Source organism: Lepisma saccharinum, chromosome 1 (assembly GCF_977018435.1).
Source record: "Lepisma saccharinum chromosome 1, izLepSacc3.1, whole genome shotgun sequence".
NCBI classification, from domain to species: domain Eukaryota; kingdom Metazoa; phylum Arthropoda; class Insecta; order Zygentoma; family Lepismatidae; genus Lepisma; species Lepisma saccharinum.
The window spans coordinates 141,653,513-141,666,473 of NC_139229.1; the positions used below are offsets into that span (position 1 = coordinate 141,653,513).

The following is a 12,961-nucleotide window of genomic DNA, read 5'->3' on the forward strand; positions in this document are numbered from 1 at the left end:
CAGGAACCTTCTTTCCGGGTTAATTTAAATACAGTCCAGGAACCTTATTTCAATGTAACAATACGCAACTTGTGCGGGAATAAGATTCCGTTCCTGCAGCGGAACCCATTAGAATAATTAATTAACAACCCTGCCCCTTCCACAAATACACCCTGTGTTCGGGGACTACTGAGAGATAAGTTACAAATACACCACCATCTGCCATGCCTTATTCAGAAATCGACCCATACCTCCGTATCCTTCTACGCTAGCTACCCGCCACCAATGCTGAATCAGGATTATTAATGCCCCTTTCCCTTAGTGTCACGGAAAATTCAAACTACAGAATGATGCCGCACACCATTCATACAGCCTGAAGAAACACGCCACGTTATTAACTTTGCCGTTGTCATTAGCAAGATGTCCTCCATTATGAGTGGTCCTACGGCGAAAGTGTCAAGAACAAGCGAAAGCCCAATCCAAGCGCACATCGAATTTCTACGTCAAGAAAGAAAAAAACACACGCGATGTAAATAAACGCATATATCCGCACGTATATTGCAGAGCGTTGGCACGCATACTAAAAAAAGAAAAAGCTTCGTCGACTGACCTGAAAACGAAATAATCAACTCAAAATTTGTATGACACATTTCGATTCAATCTGCTTCCAACACATGCTATAACTGTATTAATTTCAGATTCTAAAGAATTGAAATTATAAAAGATTTATTTAGAGTTGTGTTTCGTAACCATGTATTTGTCCAGCACAAACTGAGTTATTTCAATACATTAATGGGAAACAAAAATGTTTTAGATTAGTAGTAATTGCACAATGTAAGTGGCCTCCCCGATGGCGTATTGGTAGCGTCGCCGCCTTGTATTCAAGGGGTCCCGGGTTCGATACCCGGTGGAGGCACAAGTGGTTCGGATCCCACTTTAAACTGTAGGTCCAGTCCCGATTAGCCTTGCTGTGCATAAAGTGGACTTAAAACACCAACTCAACAACAACAACACAATGTAAGAAATTTATTCTACGTGGATATTTACAGTAAAGGCTATATTAACATCTAGCGTGAGAAGCTAAAAATATAATTACAAACTGAAGGCAACTGAAATTATTGTATAATTGTTTTCTCTTTGTCACAAATCAGCACAATCAGCCCTCTTGGATTTGATTTAACACAACGTAGTTCAATGCTCTGATGATTGAGAGAGAAGTTTATCAAACCATCACTTGCATAAGAAATAACGTGCTAAGATATTGTCAGACAAGTGTATTTTCCAGTGCAGAGCGGTAGTCAGTATCTTTTGTCACACAATAGATTTTATGAGACTAGCAAACATAGAAATAATTTTTTTACAATACCAACTCTTAATGTCATCTGACACTTTTTGTGTTTGACTTGAAACAGAGTTGGTCATTTTGCCGGTTTATTGACTGATTGACTGATATTGTTTATTTTACTTAGCTTCTCTGCCACTTTTGGCTAATCGCAAAGATGAGGATGAACAATGATATGTTGAAATTGATGAAGAAACATTCAAAGAACACCCATGCCCGTTTTTTTCGAAAACATCCAACCCATGTGGGCTTTTCGTTGTTTTTTCAGAGAAACTCAAAACTGGGTAAAATTGGGTTTTATGTTTTTTTCAGGTTAGTATACTTAAAAATATGTATTTTTAAAAATGAAATGTCAATTTTTTCCTGTCATAAGGTATTTGATTATCGAATTCGTATTGATTTAGTTGACTGAGTCAAAAACTATTTAATATGGCTTAATTCATCAAAAACTGTCCCATCACTACCTGAACTGATAGCGCTTACATTTCTGTCAACATAATTAAAGGATTAATCTAAAATATTCTGTTCTAAAATATTTTACAAAGAGTGTGATCCTATAAGCTTCCTTGATGGTGTAATGGTTAAATTTGTTGCATTGCAATCACGGGCTGGATTCCCTGAGGAGGCACATTTCAACTTTAAACTGTATGCCCAATCTCAATTAGTCAATATAACATAGAGTGGATTTTATTTGTACAAGAAGGAGGGAAGGGGTTATTAATGGAAATGAAATTATGGATATAATTTTTGAATCCATAAAGCAATATCATGCACATAATTACCTATTGTCAGTAATATACCTCTAGGTTAATCACACGGATGAGATTAATAATGAATGAGTCGATAAAATACACGAAGGGTACATAGATCTATTTGTTGTCCAGGATTTGAACCCAGGACTCTGGCATCGTAGCTCTACAATCTAACAATTGCACCACAGAGGGTAGCACAAAATATGTTACAATGTAATTTTTTATCAGTTAGATTTTTTAAATCCGCCGCAACGATACTCAAGGGGCCCTCTCCCTAATTTGAGCATCTTCTCTAGTGATCAGTTTGCTCTTTACCTCACCAGAAAACAGCGCCTTTTTTAAAGAAGTATATCTGTGGTCAAATAAAGTACAATGTTTTTCCAAAATGCAGCACATTTTAATAAATATTTATAGAATTTTCCACTGTGTGTTTCAATTCATGAAACAAATTGTGAATGCAGTGTTCGGCCTATGTTGAAACGGATTCTACTACAGCTACAATACATTTTGTCTCGTTTATTGTATTTCATTATAAGCCATCAAAGGCCGTTACAACCAAAAACACATAGCTATTTCTCATATTTCAGATTGAGAAGTAGTTTTCTGAGGTGGGCCTGTTTCAGGGAAAGAAAATTGCTCGACTTGCCCCTGCCAGGTAAAACTCATGCAGACATAACATAACCGTGGACGTTTTGCAATTTCGTACAAAATATCCTTCAATGCACTCGAGGACAAACCAGTTTTTGGTCAGTTGAGCATTTAGTTTACTGCGGTAATTAAGAACTGTATCACCTTTATCTCGAAGACCGGGCTGTAACGAAAAATGCAGTTAACATTCTTCATGTTTTTCTTCGCGTGTTTTCATTCTCAGCTTTCCGAGGCAAAAGTTTTTTTCGCGAATTAATGCAAGTATCGTGGACAACGGGACAAAGCATTCATATTTTGGTGATGTTCCAAGAAAGTTACTTGTGTTACTTAACGCAATGTCAATAAATGAATGTCCCCTATAAAATCTATAACCAGGGAGCAAACAGGTGGTACAATTTCTCAATTGCGGTCTCGCCAAACAGCCTCCTCGATGGCAAAAGACTAAAAACTACGAACATTAAACATTGAGGAAATGTAATTCCAAGATACACAAAACTTGGCACATAAGTTGTTACCAACAATATTAAGCATCACATAAGAAAAAATCCAAAAATTTCAACCAATTTAGAAAATGTCGAAAGTTTTATGTTTTCGAGGGTATAAAGGTATTGAAAAATAAGAAGTGAACTCCATAAGACAAAAATATTATTTGTATCTTTTTTTTATTTTCAATACTACATTTGTAGCATTTTGCATTATTGTAAAATAATCCTTCCATTCTCCCCCTCCCAACCTGAACCCTTCATATAGCTCGATTTTGTATCTTTCTATATTTCTAAGTTCTAGTGTTATCTCCTTTTCTCTGTTTATACTATCCATAATTAGAAGACAACAGATCTTGAACGAATGGCATAATCAGTAACTATCAGATTATTCTAAGATAGTAAAACTTATATTTTAGAGTTCGTTATTTGATCTAGCAACATAATTATACTAATTTGTTTCTTTAGTACAACATATTCTGGACGCTGAGTTTTCCCCTTTATTTATAATTAAGGGGGCAGGCCCGTACCCAGGATTGTCTTGAGGGAGGGGCCAGATGCGTGTATATATACACAATGGCGGCTATTTGGGGGACCTGGGGCAGTTACCCCCGACTTTTTTCCTACTTTTGGCCCCGTACTATGGCCTCTTAATGGTTGTCTACCAAGAGAAAATAACTGTCCTTGCCCCCTTCTCTTCGTCACTTTTGGCACCCAATCGTCGATACTGGTCAGAAGTATTCGGATAGTTCTGAATCTCGCAAATTAAAAATGTTTTTAAATTTATTTTATTTTGTTATCCCAGAACCATTGAACAGCCACGATAATTCTATGTTTAGAAAATAATATATTTATAAATTAAATTATACACATAAGCAATTATTATTACAATAAAATATTATAAATGTCATTCACCCATAGCCCACTACGAAGGATCGTAGCGGTTATGGTTAACCGGGAAAAAAAAGGAGCGAGACATTTTCACCTGGTAGTCAGTAGCGGCGACCGGGTGCCAAAACTGGGGGTAAGGACAATTTGCTTTCTTTTAGTAGACAAGTTTGAGTTTGAGTTTTTGTTCTAGGTCCACTTTTATGCACAGACAGACTAATTGGGATTGGACCTACAGTTTAAAGTGGGATCCGAATCACTATGTGCCTCCACCGTGTCTGAATAGACAAGGCTTAGCATTAAGAGGCCATAGTACAGGAGCAAAAGTGAATATAGTGGGGGAGGCAAACGCATCCCCACGCCCCTCCATTCGCCGCCACTGCTGGTAACCTTGCATCAATGGTTATAAAACTAAAACTAACCAATATCGCAGACTGCAGACTTCTGGAGACTGCCTATCTACACAATAAACACATTCATTTATGCAAGAACAAAATTCAAATTTGTGCAAGTTTGAAAATTCGTCAGGTTATTTTCGTAGCTTTTTATAGGTTCACATCTAAAAATTTCATGGCTAGAGGGGGCTCCCCTGGGTACGGGCCTGGAACAGAGGGTCAAGTCTGGCCAGTATGAAGAATGACGAATTATGATATAGCCCTGGCCACAGGGTGATGTGTTAATAAATGTTAATGTTGCAGTTTAAGATATGTGCAACTACGTACACATCGGTGCTTCCACAATGAACGAAATCGAAAATCTGCACCTTTCCATATGGAGAAAGCTTTGCGCTGACCAGGTTCTATTATAATATAATTATTATTCCCATTGAGCCACGATTGACTCATCGCTCGTAATCCTTTCACTGTTACTGAATGTCGTACATAACAGAAGCCGGAATCAGGTGCCTTATTGTTAGCCATTGTTGGCTGTTCACTGGAGCATGTACACAAAGTGTCCATTCCCGTCATTGTGACGCAGGCCTCAATTCCAGAAGCGACCGAGTGAGCGGATCACAAGTGATACTAAGTCAACTTCGAGATTCCATCATCTGCCAGGAAGTAGACGAAAATGCTTTCACTTGTTTTGTGCAACAATCATCGGTGAAAGGGATGACAACATGTTGCCTCCGCTGTTATCTCGTCTTCCAGAAAGAAAAACTGACGAGAATATATTCTTCTTCTCGCTTCTAATGAAGTCTTACGTAAAAAAAAGTTTAACAACTGGGTGCCTTTCCACGTCGAAAGCAAAAAACAATGAAGAGGTGATTGCCATCTAATTTCCTCATACAGTGCTAAAAAGAACTTACTGGTGCTGCCAGTATTAAAATCATTATTTGAGTTTAAAGTTTAATGGTTCCAATGGCAAAATTCTGTGAGAACTAATTTATTTTACTACATAGTAGCGCTTTTCTAATAATTTTAAAAGCTATAAGAAAAGAAAATATCAAATGACATAATCGAGCAATTCCTTATCGGAAAACAAAGTGCAAAGCAAAGATACTAAGACAACACGCACATTCTAGTCGTGATATTCTCCGTCTTCTCATGTCACCCTACCAACATCAGACATTTGTATTTATTTATTGACTTTCTTTCGTGGATAGGTTTTTAAAAACTGAGGAAGTTTTGAAGTAGGTCATTGGGTGAATAATGGTTACATATGTCAGAATCCCTCTAGATAATTACTATGTATAATGCTACTAACTTCAAGTTTGACTCAACTAATATTGAGAAAAACTTGTGAGCTTGTTACCACTGCTCACAACATATAATGGTAACACTGTTAAGCCTAGTTTCCATCTTATTAAAACAATCAAATGCTGACCAAGGCAAAATGTATAGTAGAAAGAAATTATGCACAAAATCGTAACGTTTCAACCCTCTAACAGGGTCTTCTTTAGAAAATTATTGTGAATCTTTGTCTGAAGAAGACCCTGTTAGAGGGTGAAAACCTTATGTTTTAGTGTATAATTTTTTTTCTACAATAAATTTTGCCTTGGGCAGCATTTGATTGTTTCATTTTCACAACATACAGTTCCTCAATAGTTTTTTTTCTAAGCTAGAATAAACTTTGCGAGTCTGCAACTCAGAATTTGACATCTGTATTATAGAAATTATAGTAATAGTAATTGATCTGTCCCTCTTCCCTAAACAGGGATGCCATCACTCAAGACCACCCCTAAAATCGTTCATCATAATCGAGAATATCGCGTGGATCCCATTTTAAACTGTGGGTTCAGTCCCGATTAGCCTTAGAGTGCACAAAGTGTACTTAAAACACCAAATCAATCAATCAATTAATCGAGAATATCGCTTGTCTTGTAATGCAGCATTAGTATAAAAACTTCATATTCATCTCATTAAAGCGCCAAACACACATCATAGCAACAAATTATTGCGAGCGAAGCGAGCAAGAAAATTTTTGCATCCATTTCTTTGCAGACTTTGAAGAATATTAATTTAATGGGGTGTCAATACTTTCTTAAGATCCCGAGATATTTAGTCTTTTCCTTTTCCAGCTTTTCCTTTGGCACATTCGGGGTCGAAAACGTGTGGATGCCTTATCGCTAAATACAGTCTCCAAAATGTAATGTTCGAACTCTCTCTCCACTACAGAAATCCCTTCACAATCTAAGATTTAACACTTTATCAAGAGCTTTCTATCTCCCCCTTTAAATTTCATACTCAATCCTACCATCAAAATTTCCATGCCAATTTTAGACTTGCTGTTAATATTGAAGAGTGGATATTGCCTCCTCCAAAAAATTAATTCTCAGTCTCCACACCAGAATTTCCGCAACAGTCTAAGACAATAGTAATACACAAGAATCGGATACCCCTTCAATTTAATGCTCAATCCCCCCTCTAACTAAAGCACTCGCCATAATCTAAGACCTAGAGTTGGATACTATTCCCCCCAAGTTTAATTCAGAATCCCTCTTAGAACCCACGTGTCAATTAAGGCCTAATATGTACGAGTTCGATATCCTCTCCCCGCTTTCGATAATGCCCTAAATACTTTCATTTCTTCATCTAATGGATTAAATATGGTGCATTTAAGGTGTAAAGGTTTTACATATATTTTGGAAAATATATAAATGTTGAATTTTATATTATTTGAAGGGAAAAAATCCCCCAAAAAATCTCGATGGCGCTCTCGATGGCGCATCCTGCGCCATAAAACCCCCCTGTGGGCACCCCTGACATTTTATGCACATTATTTTGAGTAATAGTGTACACAAATCAACTTTGTAATGTCATTCAAAGCCGTATGTTCCCAATATAATCCTTGCCTTCTAAACAGTTCAGAGGAAATTAATAACCATCGATTATGAAACAAATGCTAATATTTTCATTACTTGGTAAGTCTTTCGGGGGGTCCGAACCCCTGGACTCCCCTAAATACATCCATCGTGTCCTTCAAACACCTTTAATTCCAATATAATCCTTGTCTTCCAATAAGTTCAGAGGAAATATTAAACAACAAATGCTAAACGAGGTTATATTCATTATTTAATTTTCATACTTAAGTTTTTGGGTGGGGGTCCGGACCCCCTAAATACGTCCTTCGTGTCCCTCAAATCCCTATAATCCCAATATAATACTTATCTTCCAATAAGTACAGAGGAAATTATACAACAAATGCTAAACGAGGTTATTTTCATTATTTAATTTTCGTACTTAATAAGTCTTTCGGGTGGAGGGGTCTGGACCCCCTGGACCCCCTAAATACTTCCTTGCTGGGGGGGGGGGTGTAAGATTGACAAACTATGTGTGATTGTGGACGCATGCGTATACACATATAATAACAAATAAGAAAAAAAATACCGTAGATTCAAAAATATTTTCCACTAACAATACGGGTACAAAAGTAAGTGTAACAATAAGTTCTCTGTAAGGATGGGGGCTTTGTTGATTCATTTCTTTGGATGAAATCATTTTTATACTCAGCAGTGAGCATTCTATTCTAATGAACACACACTTTCGAAATGTAATTTCATTAAAATTATTTACTAAACAAATACAGTTGCTTCAGAGAAAGAAGGCTTGCCAATTTCCCATTTAAACCTGTTTAAAGTATAAATTGTTAACCAGACATTTAGGGGTCAAAAATATAAGCTAACTCTCCCTTGAGGTATTTGGAGGGCAAAAAATACCTTCTCCCATTCGGCGCCTATCCAATGAATACCATAAATTATGACAGAAGGCAACATGTTTCCTTACATTACAATGGAAAAATTGTGTACCAGGGGGAAAAAAAGAAGGAAAATTGATTGGTCAATTTTCCGATGCAACTTGGATTCATAACACAAGCAGCCACATATCCCTACCAACAAACCAAGTTTAATAAGCACTTTGTGCAAATTTGCAAAATAAACGTGTTGATCAGGTGGCGAAGTGTCACAGAGTATTGTATTCAATGTGCTACAGTTCCATGGCCCCTTTGTTCCTGCTTAGTTGCACTTCCCTCTGCGTTGAAGTTGAATACGGAAGTTTGAAACAATGCTACTTTCTACTTCGGCAAAAATTCCGTGAGAATCTGTTACTGAAGCTCTCGTACTTCGCACAACTCGCATTCTGTGCTACCAACAAGGAAAGGGCAATAATTGCAACACCGAAGTGCCACTAGGATTTGTTCTCGAGGTTGCATGCTTGTGATCAGTAGCCTACAACTCCATTAGTAGCGAAGGAGTTGCCATCTAGTGGTTGGAGCATCGTCAACGAGTCGTTCGCGAGGATTGAGTTCACAATGATTCGTTCGTGTAGCACATTTACGTTTATTCATTTGTTGGTTATTCATATTTATTCATTTACATGCTCCACTTTGTCGAAAAAATCTTACATACTTGATGTTGTTGAGGCTTTGTGAAAACATGCAGAAAATTTTTCCAAAAAATGGTTTATGAGTGGCATCTGAAGGCTTGCACCACTACATGTAGGTCTAGGACAAATTAGCTCTTTCACGAATTATAATACATAAGATGTATCATATTGCATGCTTGTTTATTCTAAGAGATTGTCTGGACATAAACGACCTTGTACACTTTGAAATGTACTCAGAATGTAAATTACATGTTTCAAATAGTTCAGTGACACAAGGGTTGCGTGTATACGCAGATGCGTGACAACCTCGACACACACATAGAGCAAATACAGTTTTAAAAGGACATTAATCCCGTGAGATTGCAATATTTGGAGACCTGCGAAGTACTCTTTCCTCTCCTTTATTGAATGTTTTGGAGGATTCCAACGTTTTGTGAAAACATGAATTGTTTCCACCCAATGGTGGATGATAAAACTTAATTCTCAAGTTCACTCTTTCTAAACGAGAACTCTTGCGTTTCATTAAGTGTATACGTATTTGAAGAAGAGGGGGGTTCTCATGAATTAGTATACCAGAGCATGATAATCCAAGATACTTGGCAATATTCCTATTTCAATACCGATTCCAAACTAGAGTCAACAAAATTAACTAAGGTCATTTCGATAGAAATTCGAGCTTGCTAGAACCAAATAATTTGCCTATCCTGCAAATTAACTTTAGATTGTGAGGCCCTCCCGGATGCCAATGTAGCCTTGTAATCAAGTGGTCCCGGGTTCGATCCCCGGTGGAGGTACATAGTGGTTCGGATCCCAGATTAAACTGCAGATCCATTCCCAATTAGCCTATATGCGCATAAAAGAACTGATAAAGCAAAGTATGCCTAACTTAAACTTCAGATTGTTACTGGAGACCACCAGACCACAGTTTGACCAGACTTCATACCAACGAACGATCTATGCTTCATTTTGAGGATGGGTAAAAAGCAGCAATTGTACTAAGCACTTCATCTCATATGTATCAAGGGTCCACACTGAACATGTTCGATACTTTAATTTCCGACTTATGTTATTTCGTAGCAGCTACTACATTTAAAGAGCTATTCTATTTTACACTATTCTAAACAGAGAGAATCTCAATGGGCACAATACCGAAACAAAATTCCATACGGATTTCACCCATTAGATATCCTCACATCACATATCCATCAGTGAAAACGAGACAAACTTAATTTGAACGTGAACGTGAAATTTAGTTCATATCTGGGTTAGGCGTTATTTATAAATTGACTTATTCGAGTTCGTTTATGTATAATTTTCGACACGTCTTGTTCTTCAAGAGCAAGGAAAAATGGCGGGAAAGATTGAAGAGTCTTCCTCAGATTTTGTTACTGGTGCTATCTTTACAATTCTCTACGATAATGAAGAGAGAGAATGAGCGTGAAGATATAAATGGTTGAAGGTTCGAATCCATTACTCCGCTGCAACTCTTGTCTGCTTTAATAATAATAATAATAATAATAATAATAATAATAATAATAAAAGAATAAAATTGTTGGAAAATGCAGATAGTATCATCAATTTAATTTCTTCCTTGTTCTTGTAATCTCTGAGAAACATTTCTCTTGATTCTCAAGCCGTTATGTTACCTTTCTCGAAGTTTCATTTTATCTTTAAAAATCCTGAATTCTTCACTTTATTTCCTACCGTCGACACAATCTCGTCTTGTATTACTATTTTGTAATTATCCCATTTTTACCATTTATACCTTACTGCGGTATTCGTTATATCATGATTCCAATCGATTGGGTTGGTGTTTTCAGTCCACTTAATGCACAATAAGGCTAATCGGGGACTGGACCTACAGTTCAAAGTGAGATCCGAACCACTATGTGCCTCTACCGGATATCGAACCCGGGGCTCCTTGATAATACCACTGCGCCATCGGGGAGGCCCGTCATGGTTCCAACCATCTGCGTGTCTATTATCATTCACAGATTCACATTTTCCGCCAGGTTAAGTCTCAACCAACATGTACAGCAGTCAGCTCACTTGAAGATCCCCAAACGAGGAAATACGGGGTGTGGAGAGTAAAGGGGAAAGACTGGTGCATTTGGAGATTTTAGGGGTAACAGAAAGTCTTCAGCTGCGGTCTGTGTCCCTTTGGAAGTGCGTAGGAGTTGATTTGCGTCAACAACACAGAGGGTGTGTTTGCGGCAACAGGTTGCTGCTTTTTTCAGTGTCCAGAATACTTTTGTCTTGCTTGTCCTGTGCATTAGTGCATTATATAGACTGTATTTCAAAGAATTTAAAAAAATAATATACGGCAACGACTTTGGGGTTACCAGATGACAAGCTTTAAAACAGAGGACAGTTTAAGATTGCAAAAAGTTAACTTTCGACGAAGATGCAGCCCTTCGAACACATGTTACGTGCTTGCTGGTGTTTTGGTGAGCTTATAAATCACACACCCCTGTAAAACAATTTTACACCGTTTCCGTACAACTAATAATAGGCCCCATATAGGCAAATGTCTCAATATTATAATATTTATTCACTATGCCCGTAATATTATACGGTTCTGAAAGTTAGTCTCTTATGTCCACCAATCCCAACCCAACTACTCTACAGAAGTTACGCCCTCCATTACCAACTCAGTTAACTAAAAGCATTAGATCCTATCATTGTTAGTGGAGAAGTCGCCAATAAAATAATTTTGTAAAATTACCAAAAATATTATGAAGTAAGAAAAACAAATTTTAGACAATATTCTACATATACGGTACATACCCCAATGGTTTTTCTCCATTTCCTTATAGAGAAAGGATTTTCTCTTGCTCCACTTGTTAATCACTGCTGATTTCTAACAAAAACATCCACGAAAAGTATCCACTCCATTTTTACAGGTTGAAGTACTGCCAAATAACTCAAATATGGTCCGAATTGCACATTTAAATTCGAAATTAGAGTGATTTATTAAGTGTTTTTTTGTGATTTTGTATTTTTTTCCGTGATGTTTTTATTTATTGGAAAATTTAACTGACGTCAAGCAGTTGTGAAGAAAAAATACAAAGTTTAGTATCTCAAGTCCCGCACCGTGGCCGTGCGGTCTAAAGCTTGACTCCTACCGAGAGGCTGGAGGTGCGGCAACAAGACGGAACGGTTTCGCTTCCGGCGTCCCAGTGAGCGATAACCTGTAAGATAACTTACAGACTTCTAGCCGGAAATTCCGTGATTCGGATCCACGCGTTTCCAGTAGTGGGAATTACACCATTTGATTTGAATAGAAGTGCCTTCCCGATGGCGCAGTGGTAGCGTCGTCTCCTTGTAATCAACGGGTCTCGGGTTTGACAGCCGGTGGAGCGACATAGTGGTTCGGATCCCACTTTAAAACTGTAGGTCCAGTCCCGATTAGCCTTCCTGTGCATAAAGTGGACTTAAAACACCAACTCAATCAATAAAATTTCAAAAGAAGCAGACAACAGAAGTTATGTTGCCGGATATGTCCGTGTTTCGCCGCGTCTCAGTGGGCGTCATGTTTTGGGCTCCGGCTAAGGGACTCGTGCGGGCTAGAGTCTCCAGGGGGAAAGCGTTACAACTGTTTTCAACTTTTTAAAAGATTTCGGCCACCCACCATCGTGAGAAAATTGGGGAGCTACGAATGAGTAGCATAACCTGGTCATGGAAATCTAACACAGCGACTGGGAGTTCGTCGTGCTGACCACCCGGGTGATCGACCACCTCTGGTGGGAGTGAGGGTAGCAGTCTGTAGGCAGGCACTGGTTCACACAGGTGGTTGTGCTACGGGCTATTATTAGATTCTCAGCAATGAGTAACTTTGTTTAGCCAGTCTAATTAACAACATAAATGTCTAGTTATTGTTGCTATTTTTACTCGAATTCGACGAATTTCTTTCTAGCCCTCTTCCGGCTCACAGATGAAGTAGTGGTAACCACGTCGGTTTGTAATCAGAGTCTGGACCAATTCCGATTATCATATTCCAGAATAAAGTGGACTTTTGAAACGTCAAATCTAACTTTGAAGAAAAGA

At 37.9% G+C, this 12,961-nt stretch overlaps 1 protein-coding gene across 1 annotated transcript in view; it reads left to right on the forward strand.

Moving 5' to 3' along the window:
• Window positions 1-12,961, forward strand: part of LOC146001902 (uncharacterized) — a 95,643-nt gene that overhangs the window by 20,293 nt on the left and 62,389 nt on the right. The gene's annotated exons all lie outside the window — the stretch shown is intronic.